The 11,173-nt window shown below is 49.1% G+C and overlaps 1 long non-coding RNA gene across 1 annotated transcript; it reads right to left on the bottom strand.

Moving 5' to 3' along the window:
* Window positions 1-6,460: 6,460 nt before the first annotated feature.
* Window positions 6,461-10,431, bottom strand: LOC134824561 (uncharacterized). Its single transcript, XR_010161428.1, has 4 exons — window positions 10,345-10,431; window positions 8,609-8,723; window positions 8,307-8,470; window positions 6,461-6,539 (listed from the first exon to the last, which is right to left on the bottom strand). It is a non-coding gene; the product is annotated as an uncharacterized LOC134824561 (long non-coding RNA).
* Window positions 10,432-11,173: the final 742 nt, after the last annotated feature.

Here is an 11,173-nt window from a genome sequence, read left to right as displayed (position 1 = left end):
TGAAAGTAGACTCTAGCAAATTGATCGTTGTTTTGAATTAGCATTACATGTTTACGTGTATCAAATAACCATTATTATTATATGACTCAATTTGTAGAAAATCTTCGAAAGAATGCATCGTTCACATTGTTTAGAATTATGAATAAATGACTGATGAAACTGATTCATGTTATTGACCGTTTTAATTAATTCGAGTTTTAATTTAACTGTTACTTTTACTTTGAGTCCTATTTCATTATGTAGAGATAGTCAATACCTAAGAAATTAAAAACTGGCCTATTTAAATCAACTTTGACAATAAGGATATATGACAAGAATTGGGCAAAAAGGTGAATTTTTTGCAATTTTAGCCAAATGAAGTCGAAAAACCTACAACAAGTGTCCCAATAGTCTTCTTTAGTGAATATAAGACAACCATTAAAATATGAGCACCCATACCCCTTGGGAACCCTAAAAGCTGAGTCGGCGGGTTTATTAACGACCGGTGAAAATGTGGTTCGGGAAAAATATGGCGAAATTACCCTAAACCCGCCACTTTATCCCGGTCATAATAATCCCGAGTAAGGTAATTTGTATCATTAACATAATCATAACATATCGCCCGCGCCATCCATTGTTGTACCCAACAAAAAAAACTAAAAACAAAACAAATTTCAAAACTGATCCAATGCAAATTAAACTAATAATTGCACAGTCTTTATAAACGTATCAACAGTTCGGACGTAACCAGATATCACGTCACTTCATAAAGTAATTATAATTTAATTAATTGGAGTAATAAAAAGTAGTAAAAAACTAATCGAGTAGCTAATTTAAGAATAAAATCTTGAAGAAACTTATCAAAAAAGCAGTAAATCAACACCAAAAAAAATGTATGACTATGAATACGAGTACTCATTAGCTCAGGAGAAGTTTGCAAACATTCAACAAAAAAATGTATCGCAAATTGTAAATCTTTAAAAATTCAAATCTTCACAAAGATCCGATAACGGGGTGGCTTTATTTAGGCTAACGTGGATTGCAATTGTTTATTTATTTTCATCAGTCACCATCACCACCACCACCACCACCGCCACCACCACCACCATCATAACCACCACCATCACCAACATCACCACCACCATAACCCATTACATCTTCATAGCTTGGTACATTCTCTTCGCCAAACGCTCTAACGAATTCTTCATATTTTGGCGGAGCAACATCCGACAGAGTTTGGTCTAGGAACACTGGTAGGACTGGCTCTTCTTGCATATTATCTGGCGGCGCTGAAAACACTGGCTCCTCTCGCACATTATCTGGTGGCGCCGAAATATTCAATACTTCCTCTCGCCGCCAAATAATATGCGAGATATTATTTCGTACATTTTCTTCTTTGCGTTTAACATAATAAACATGAACATGACCGACCGCGATCAAAAATAAAATAAACCCGACTATAACTCCGACTGTAATACCAATTATAGTCGTCGCAGACATCTTCTTACTATTACTATCATCATTCTGAAAATAGAAATAATAAATTGTATTTTGAGGAGAGGAGAGGGAGAGGAGAGGGAGAGGGGAGGGAGAGGGAGAGGGAGAGGGACGAGGGAGAGGGAGAGGGAGAGGGAGAGGTGGAGAGGGAGAGGGAGAGGGAGTTGAGGGGGAGGGAGAGGGGAGAGGGTGAGGGAGAGGGAGAGGGAGTGGGTGGGGGAGTGGGAGAGGAGGATGGGTGAGGGAGAGGGAGTGGGAGAGGAGAGGGAGAGGGAGAGGGCGAGAGGGAGAGGGAGAGGGAGAGAGGGAGGGGAGAGGGAGAGGGAGAGGACGAGGGAGAGGGAGAGGGAGAGGGAGAGGGAGAGGGAGAGGGAGCGGGAGAGGAGAGGGAGAGGGAGAGGGAGAGGGAGTTGCGAGCAGGGAGAGGGGAGAGGGAGAGGAGAAGCGGAGAGGGAGAGGGAGAGCGGAGGGGAGAGGAGAGGGAGAGGGAGGAGGGAGAGGGAGAGGGAGAGGGAGGAGGAGAGAGGGAGAGGTGAGGGAGAGGGAGAGGGAGAGGGAGAGGGAGAGGGGAGAGGGAGTGGGAGAGGGAGAGGGAGAGGGGAGGGGAGAGGTGAGAGGGAGAGGAGAGGAGAGGGAGAGGAGAGGGAGAGGGAGAGGGAGAGGGAGAGGAGAGGGAGAGGGGGAGAGGGAGAGGGAAGAGGGAGAGGGAGGGGAGAGGGAGAGGGAGAGGGAGAGGAGAGGAGGGGAGAAGGAGTGGGAGAGGGAGATGGTTGAGAGGGAGTGGGTGTAGGGAGAGGGAGATGGAGAGGGAGAGGGAGAGGGAGAGGAGAGGGGGGGAGAGGGAGAGGTGAGGAGAGCGAGGAGGAGAGGAGAGGAGAGGGAGACGAGAGAGAGGGGAGAGGGAGACATCTCGATCTCTCACCTCCCTAATAATAAGATCGACTCACCAATTCCATCACACCGTAGAAACACGTCTTCATCATGACCACAATTTGGTGATAATAAATACGAACAAGAACTCCATTCACCACTGCTGCATGAAACTTCGTCCAGGGTAATACCATAATTTGACTGGATGTCCATTTCTACGATGTCCAACATATTTTATCCTTTGTATCCCATTTTTACGACTAATAGGCGTCGCTGAGTAATCACTGAAAGAATTGTCACAAACTGTTCCTCCATTGACAATCAGCAACCCAAGAATATCCAGCGCCAAACAATATAACCATTTGTATCTTACTAAATAATTCTGCGAATTCTTTTAATTAATAATTTTAACTTCTAGAATCTAATATTTAATGAATTTATTGATTTTTTGTTCTCCTCTCCCCTAATATTATGATCGACTCTCACCAAATCCTCCCATCACTGTAGGAAACACGTTTCTTCATGAACACAATTTGGTGATAATGAATACGAACATAGACTCCAACCCATCACTGTCGCATGAAACTTCGCCAGGCGTGATATTTAATTTGATGGGATGTCCCACTCCTACCGGGGAGTCCAACTTATTTGAACATTGTATCCATTTTACGACAATAGCGTCAGCTGAGTACTCACTGATAAAGAATGTCACAATGTTCCTCCATTTACGATCAGCAACCCAAGAACTCCCGCGTCGGACAATATGACATTCGTATCTACTAAAACAAAACTCTGCGAAATTCATTTTCATTTAATAATAATCAACTTAGAATCTAAATATTTAATGAATTTATTGATTTTGGTTCTCCCTCTCCCTAATAATAAGATCGACTCACCAAATTCTCCACACTGTAGAAACACGTCTTCATAATGACCACAATTTGGTGATAATGAATATGAACATGAACTCCATTCCCACTGCTAAGTGAATGAAAATAGTCTCGTCCAGGGTAATGCCATAATTTGACTGCAATTGTCCCATTTTACTACCGGATGTCAACTTTTAGACAATTGTATCCCATTTTTACGAACAAAATAAGCGTCAGCTGAGTAATAAACTGATAGAAATCGTCCAAACTGTTCCTCCATATTTGCGATCAGCAACCCCAAGATTTCCAGCACCAACAATTATGACATTCGTAAATCTACTAAACTAAACTCTGCGAATTCATTTAATTAATAATTGTAACTCTAAATGTTTAGTAATTCTAATCTACACCCAGTGCACACTTATTGCAGGGAGAGGGCGTAGGGAGGGAGGGAGATGTAATGAGGGAGAGGGATCGGGCAGAGGGACGAGGGCGTAGGGATATGGTAGGGATATTGATCGTGATAGTGAGAGGGAGAGGGAGGAGGGAGAGGAGAGGGTGAGGATAGGGGAGAGGAGAGGGAGAGGGAGAGGGACGAGGGAGCGGGAGAGGTAGAGGGAGAGGAGAGGGAGAGGGAGAGGGAGAGGGAGAGGGAGGGGGAGGGAAGGGGAGGAAGCAGAGAGGGAGGAGGGAGGAGGGAGAGTTGAGAGAAGTAGAGGGGAGAGGGAGAGGGAGGAGGAAGAGGGGAGGGGAGAGGAGAGGAAGCGGAGGGATGAGGGTGGAGAGAAAGAGAGGGAGTGGGAAAGGAGTGAGAGGGAGAGAGGGGAGGGGATTTGTTGGAGGAGGGGGTGAGGGTGAGGGAAGAGTAGGAGAGGGGAGAGAGGGGAGTGGGAGAGAGAGATGGAGGAGTGAGAGGAGGAGAGAGGGGAAGAGGGAGAGGGAGAGAGAGGGAAGAGGGAGAGGGAGGAGAGGGTGAGGGAGAAGAGGGAGAGGGGAGAGGTGAGACGGCGAGGGGTTGGGGAGAGGGAAGAGGGAGGAGGGTGAGGGAAGAGGGGAGAGGGAGAGGTGAGAGTGGGAGAGGGAGAGGGAGAGGGAGAGATCGGGAGGAGAGGGTGAGGGAGAGGGTGAGGGAGAGGAGAGGGAGAGGGGAGGTGAGAGGAGAGGGAGAGTGAGAGGGAGAGGGAGAGGGTGAGGAGAGGGAGAGGAGAGGGAGAGGGAGAGGGAGAGGAGAGGGAGACGGGAGAGGGAGGAGGGAGTGGGAGAGGAGAGGGATAGAGGGAGAGGGTAGGGAGAGGGTGAGGGAGAGGTGGAGGGAGTGGGGAGAGAGAGGGAGCGGGAGAGGCGAGAGGGAGAGGGAGGGAGAGAGGGAGAGGGAGGAGGGAGAGGGAGAGGGAGAGGGAGGAGAGAGGGAGAGGGAGTGGGAGAGAGGAGGAGAGGGAGAGGAGATGGGACGAGGGAGGAGGGAGAGGGAGGAGTGAGAGGGAGGAGGGGAGAGGGGAGAGGGAGGAGGGAGAGGGAGAGGGAGAGGGATGAGGGAGAGGGGGAGAGGGGAAGAGGGAGAGGGAGAGAGAGGGATGGAGGAGGGGAGAGGGAGAGGGTGAGGGTGGAGTGAGAGGGAGAGGGACGAGGGAGAGGGAGAGGGAGAGGGAGGGGATAGGGAGAGGAGAGGTGAGGAGAGGTGTGGGAAGAGGGAGAGGAGGAGGAGAGAGGCGAGAGGTGAGAGGGAGGTGGAGAGGGGAGAGGGAGAGGGAGAGGGAGAGGGAAAGAGGGAGGGGAGAGGGAGAGGTAGAGGGAGAGGGAGAGGGAGAGGGAGAGGGTAGAGGAGAGGAGAGGGAGAGGGAGAGGGACGAGGGAGGAGAGGGAGAGGGAGAGGGAGAGAGAGAGGGGAGAGGGAGAGGGGAGAGGGAGAGGGAGTGGGTGAGGGAGAGGAGGGGGAGAGGGAGGAGGGTAAGAGAGGGAGAGGGAGAGGGGAGAGGGAGATTAGTGAGAGGGACGTGGGAGTGGGAGGGGGCGGAGGAGGGAGAGGGAGAGGGAGAGGGAGAGGGAGAGGGAGAGGGAGAGTGAGAGGGAGAGCGGAGAGGGGGTAGAGGAGAGGGTGAGGGAGAGGGAAGAGGGGAGAGGGAGAGGAGAGGGTGAGGGGAGAGGGAGAGGGAGGGAGGGAGATGAGGAGGGACTGGATGATGAGTGGAGAGGGAGAAGGAGTTAACAAGGTTGGACGGTGGTGATGGAGAGGGAGGGTGAGTGTGGTGTGAGGTTGAGGGAGAGGATCGGGAGCAGGAGGGAGAGGAGTGGGTGTGAGGGGAGATGGGGGGTGGTACGAGAGGGAGTAGGGGAAGGGGTGAGGGAGGTGAGGGTATGTGGGAGGTTTGAGGAGGATGAGGACTGAGTTCGAGGGAGAGATGAGTAGAAGGTGGGGGAGGGAGAGGGAGGAGAGGGAGAGGGTAGTGGGGAAGAGAAGAGGGTAGAGAATTGTGGTGGGAGATGAGGTAGAGGTGGGTGGAGTGTTGAGGAGTGAGAGGGCGGTGTGCAGTGGGGGTGTATGTGTGGGGGTTCGCGAGTTAAGCGTGTAAGTGTGGGATTTCGGAGTCGTGGTGGGTGTGCGGTGAAGGGGCTGGTCGAGTGGCGAGTGTCGTGGGGGGGGAGGGGGGAGTGGTGAGAGGTGTAGGGGGGAGTGGGGCGAGGGGGGGAGGAGGATGGGTGACGAGGGGTGAGGGGTGTGGTGTGAGAGGGAGAGTTGTGAGTGGGGAGGGGGGAGAGGGTGAGGTGAGAGGGAGTGAGGGAGAGGGTGAGGGTGATGAGGGAGAGTGAGTGAGGGGGGGGGGGAGGGGAGTGAGGAGTGGGGAGGGTGGTAGGAGCGAGTGGAGGGGGGGAGGAGGGCGAGAGGGGGTAGATGGTACGAGTAGGTGAGAGGAGGGGGGACGAGGTGAGAGGAGAGGTGAGAGGGAGAGAGAGGGAGGACATCTCGTGCTTCTCCCTAAGGATTAAGATCGACTCACCAATTCCTTCACACTCTAGAAAAATAAACACACCGTCTTTCATATGACCACAATTTGGTGTTGATAATGAATATGAACATGAACTTCCATTCCACCACTGCGGCATGAACGTGGTCCAGGATAATACCATAATTTGACTGGATGTACCACTTCCAACCGGATGTTCCAACCCAATTTTACCATTGTATCCATTATACGAACAAATTGCGTCTGCTGAGTAAAGGACAGAAATAATCGTCACATACTGTTCCTCCATTGACTATCAGCAACCCGTACGCAGTAATTCCAGCGCCAACAATTTGACCATTCGTATCTACTAAACTAAACTCTGCGAATTTAATTAATTAATAATTTTACCTCTAGATGTTTAGTAATTCGTTTATGGATAATGTTTCTCCCTCTCCCTTTTTCTCTCTGCCTCTGCCTCAGCCTCTGCCTCTGCTCTGCCTTGCTCATCCTCTGCCTTGCCTTGCCTCTGCCTCTGGGCCTCTGCCTCGGCCTCTGCCTCTGCCTCTCCTCTGCCTCTGCTCTCCTCTGCCTCTGCCTCTGCTCTGCCTCTTGCCTCTGCCTCTGCCTCTGCTCTGCCTCGCCTCTGCCTCTGCCTCTGCCTCTGCCTCTGCCTCTGCCTCTGCTATGCCTCTTGCCTCTGCCTATGCCTCTGCCTCTGCCTCTGCTCTGCCTCTGCCTCGGCCTCATGCCTCTGCATCTTGCCTCTGCCTATGGCCTCTGCCTCTGCCCTTCTGCCTCTGCTCTGCCTCTGGCTCTGCCTCTGCCTCTGCCTTGCCTATGCCTCTGACTCTTCCTTCTGCCCTCTGCCCCCCCTCTGCCTCTGCCTCTGCCTCTGCTCTGCCTCTGCCTCTGCCTCTGCCTTGCCTCTGCCTCTGCCTCTGCCTCTGCCTCTGCCTCTAGCCTCTTGCCTCTGCCTCTGGCCTCTGCCTCTGCCTCTGCCCTCTGCCTCTGCCTCTGCCTCTGCCTCTGCCTCTGTTCGCCTCTGCTCTGCCTTGCCTTGCCTCTGCTCTGCCTCGCCTCTGCCTATGCCTCTGCCTCTGCCTCTGCTCTGGGCTCTGGCTCTTGCCTTGCCTCTGGCCTCTGCATCTGCATCGCTCTGCCTCTGCCTCTGCCTTGCCTCGCCTCTGCCTCTGCGTCTGCCTCTGCCTATGCCTCTGCCTTCTGCCTCTGCCTCTGCTCTTGCTCGGCTCTGCCTCTGCCTCTGCCTTCTGCCTCTGCCTCTGCCTCTGCCTCTGCCTCTGCCTCTGCCTCTGCCTCCGCCTCCGCCTCCGCCTCCGCCTCCGCCTCCGCCTCCGCCTCCGCCTCCGCCTCCGCCTCCGCCTCCGCCTCCGCCTCGTCCGCCTCCGCCTCCGCCTCTGCCTCTGCATCTGCCTCTGCCTCTGCCTCGTGCCTCTGCTCTGCCTCTGACTCTGCCTTTGCCTCTGCCTCTGCCTCTAGCCTCTGCCTCTGCCTCTGCCTCTGCCTCTGGCCTCTGCCTTCTGACTCTGCCTCTGCCTCTGCCCTCGACCTTGCCTTGCTCTGCCCTGCCTCTGCCTCTGCTCTGCCTTGCCTCTGCCTCTGCTCTGCTCTGCCTATGCTTCTTGCCTTGCCTCTGCCTTCTGCCTCTGCCTCTGCCTCTGCTCTGACTCTGCTCATGCCTCTGCCTCTGCCTCTGCCTTGCCTCTCTGCCTCGCCTCTGCCTTGCCTCTGCCTCTGCTCTGCCCCTCTGCCTCTGCCTCGACTCTTTCTCTGCCTCTGCCTCTGCCTCTGCTCTGCCTCTGCCTGCCTCTGCCTCTTGCCTCTCCTCTGCCTCTTACTCTGCCTCTGCCTCATGGCCTCTGCTCTGCCTCTGCCTCTGCCTCTGCTCTGCCTCTGCCAATGCCTCTGCCTCTGCCTCTGCCCTCTGCCTCTGCCTTCTGGCCTCTGCCTCTGCCTCTGCCTCTGCCTCTGCCTTGCCTCGCCTCTAGCCTCTGCCTCCTGCCTCTGCCTCTGCCTCTCCTCTCCCTCTCCCTCTCCCTCTCCCTCCTCCTTCCCCTCTCCATCTCCCTCTCCTCTCCACTCCCTCTCCCTCTCCCTCTCCTCTCCATATCCACTCTCCTTTTATTACCAAAAGTTAATGTTGGTTGAAGGGGGGTGTGTCAAGGGAAGTTGTGTCGAAGCATTCTCTTTCAGCTGTGGCCCAACCACTCTCCATTGAACAGAGTGTAGTCCCCGATAGCATAACATGCTCTCGTAGCCCAAGAGTCTGGACTAGTTACCGCTGCCATACAGCTGCAATAATATCATTAATTATTGAAAAATTATTGAAAAAATTATTGAAAAATTGCTATTTTCTTTGGATTGTGAGATTCAAACAGCAATTAGTGTAAAAGATAGCATTCGTTAAAATGTGAATTGATCGAAACATACCCCGCCGTTTGTATACAAAATTTCATGCAGTGTTCTTCCGAGGAGTAAGTACTTTCACTTAATACAGCCCCCGATGTTCGTATGTCCGCTGTGAAGCAGCATCGGTGTATGCTCCCTGCAAAATTTACTTATCAGAAAGAACTTACTGTAATTTTTGAGTACTTGGTAAATCACATACGCCAAGTTCTAATCTAAAATTTGTTTGATAAAGCCGTTCTTACCGTTATCCTTTTGATAGTAACCAAAAAGACCGACACCATTAGCGGAATTAATCGAATTTATTTGTTAACCAATATCATACTGGAGTGGATTGATTTATCCATCCCTCCCCATCAGTAACAATCCTCTGAGGTGGTAGCTTCGGAGTGGTGAGCTGATCCAGATAATTGGATTCGTGCTCGTTCTTCGACTCTGGCTAAGGATTTTAGTTTTGGGAAAAGGACGTTCAGCTCCGGAGTAGACAACTGACAATGATAGGATTTTCGTTAGGATATTCTGTGTAGAGGACAGCTGTTGATCCGCCGCCTTCCTCTTCGAAGAGAGTTGACAAGCTCCTACTTAAACCAAGGCATCAGGGGAATAGTTGTGCTCCTCAGGTCCAGTGGAGAGTGATCTTTGGGTGCAACAACGTCATGTCAGATTGTTTTGACGATCTGCATGACGAATCAGAACACGTCACTGATTGAGAGCTTATTAATGGCCTGTTAAGGTGTGGGAAATGGTTAGAACTGTTGGTAGGCATGTGTATGTAGGTTAATCAAATTTCACTTGTGTAAATGAATCATCAATTTTCATTACTCACATGAGTCATATCCAAATTTTATAAATTTTGTACGCTGATTATGATTGAAAACTTAAGTTGATTTTTAAAATTCCTTTTCTTTAAAATTTGGGTTGTTTAAACCTACCCCCAATATTCTAGGAGTAAATCAGATAAACGACCACTCCTTATATGGAGTTCTTAGATCACTTTGAGGCCTGTATCACGTGATAAACTTGCAATATCCCACGTGATATCTTAATCAATGTTGAAGATTATCTTTTGCACTTGTGAACTATCTGGCCATTTAAGCCTTTAGAACATTATGAGTGTTGTAGAACTAAGTATAACTAAAGCATTCCCCTTTCGGTGGTGGCTGGACACCGTCTAGAAGTTATTAGGGACTTAGGGATGGGTCCTTTCAACCCACCCCAGCTGGTCCATAGTGTAAATATTTATAGTTTTAAACTAATTACAACACTACAAATCTATTACATTTATTGAGGATGTTACTGAAGATAGTAATGAAAATGTTTTAACACCTCAAAACTGTGTATTACTACAGCTCAACCTGCTCAGTCTGACTAATTGGGAATTTAAACTCTTAATATTTATAATCATATAGTACTAGCCTATGAACTGTAAATTCGAAAATGTTGTCAGGGGCCATGTAAACTTTGTCACGTTTTTATATAGTGTGACAAAGTTTACAACTCACTGGCGGCCGAATTTAATCGATATATCTGATCATCTAATAAAGATATCATTATGTGAAAAACTTTGCCTAGAGGATGAGAATATTATCCTAACAATTGAGCCATTGAGGGTTTATATAGGTTAACATAGTGTGACAAATTTTAATTCATCGTGCCATTTAATAAGGCCACTAATATTTACCAAGATGTGAATTTTTAAAGATTTGGGTCGATAAAGTACGTTAATTATTTTACGAAAGATGATTGTCATGATTGCCCACCTTCAGAAATATTTGGGCAAAGAAGAAGTACCACCAATCCTATCATCTTGTTATGTAATGTTGTTGTTAACGCAGTTCCATAGACATATAGCTAGATACAAAATTAATTAGGAAACAAAAGAACCTAAAACAGGATGAAAATGACAATATAAAATGAAATGCTCAATATAAACTTTCTCCACAATGTTGAATTTCTCTCTGATTATGTTTGCGTAATGCGTATGTATCAAGTGACTCGTGAGCTACGTGATTTCTGAGCCACGTGATTCCTGAGCCACGTGTAGGACTCAGTAGGGCCTGTCGTGATATAATGAATCGCTTAGGTTCCACCTGGATCTGGTAGTCGTCGTAATTCTGCGGCCTCTATGTATCGTCATCTCGCACAACTCCTTAAGAATCTTAAAAGCTGGGCATGTAACAATTTTCCCATTTATCAGTCATATAGAGATTAGGAGTTATTAAGTATTTTGTGCTACCTTATACATTAATTTTGTATCTATAATAATACTATAATATACAGGGTGGGCCAAAAGTCAGTGTGCAAACGTTGGCCTTAATAGCTCAGTCACTGAGTGCCCAATTGAAATACTTCCTTCTGGTATGACTTAGTACCACCACTGGTTCGAGGAATTTGTCAACTCGAAAAATATTCGCGTTCATTTTTTTCAAATGGAGGTTCATTTTCACATTTTTTTGATAGTTTGGATATTCGGATCAAGCTAAATGTTATTGAATTGTGTTTGGCCATTCGAATTACGTTTGCCCTGAAAGAATGAGAGTTCTAGTTTCTCAGATGACCGAGATATGAAGCATAACAAGCTTGTTCATT

Source organism: Bolinopsis microptera, chromosome 12 (assembly GCF_026151205.1).
Source record: "Bolinopsis microptera isolate Bmic1 chromosome 12, MBARI_Bmic_1.0, whole genome shotgun sequence".
In the NCBI taxonomy this organism is placed as follows: domain Eukaryota; kingdom Metazoa; phylum Ctenophora; class Tentaculata; order Lobata; family Bolinopsidae; genus Bolinopsis; species Bolinopsis microptera.
This window is presented reverse-complemented; position numbering and strand designations above follow the sequence as displayed.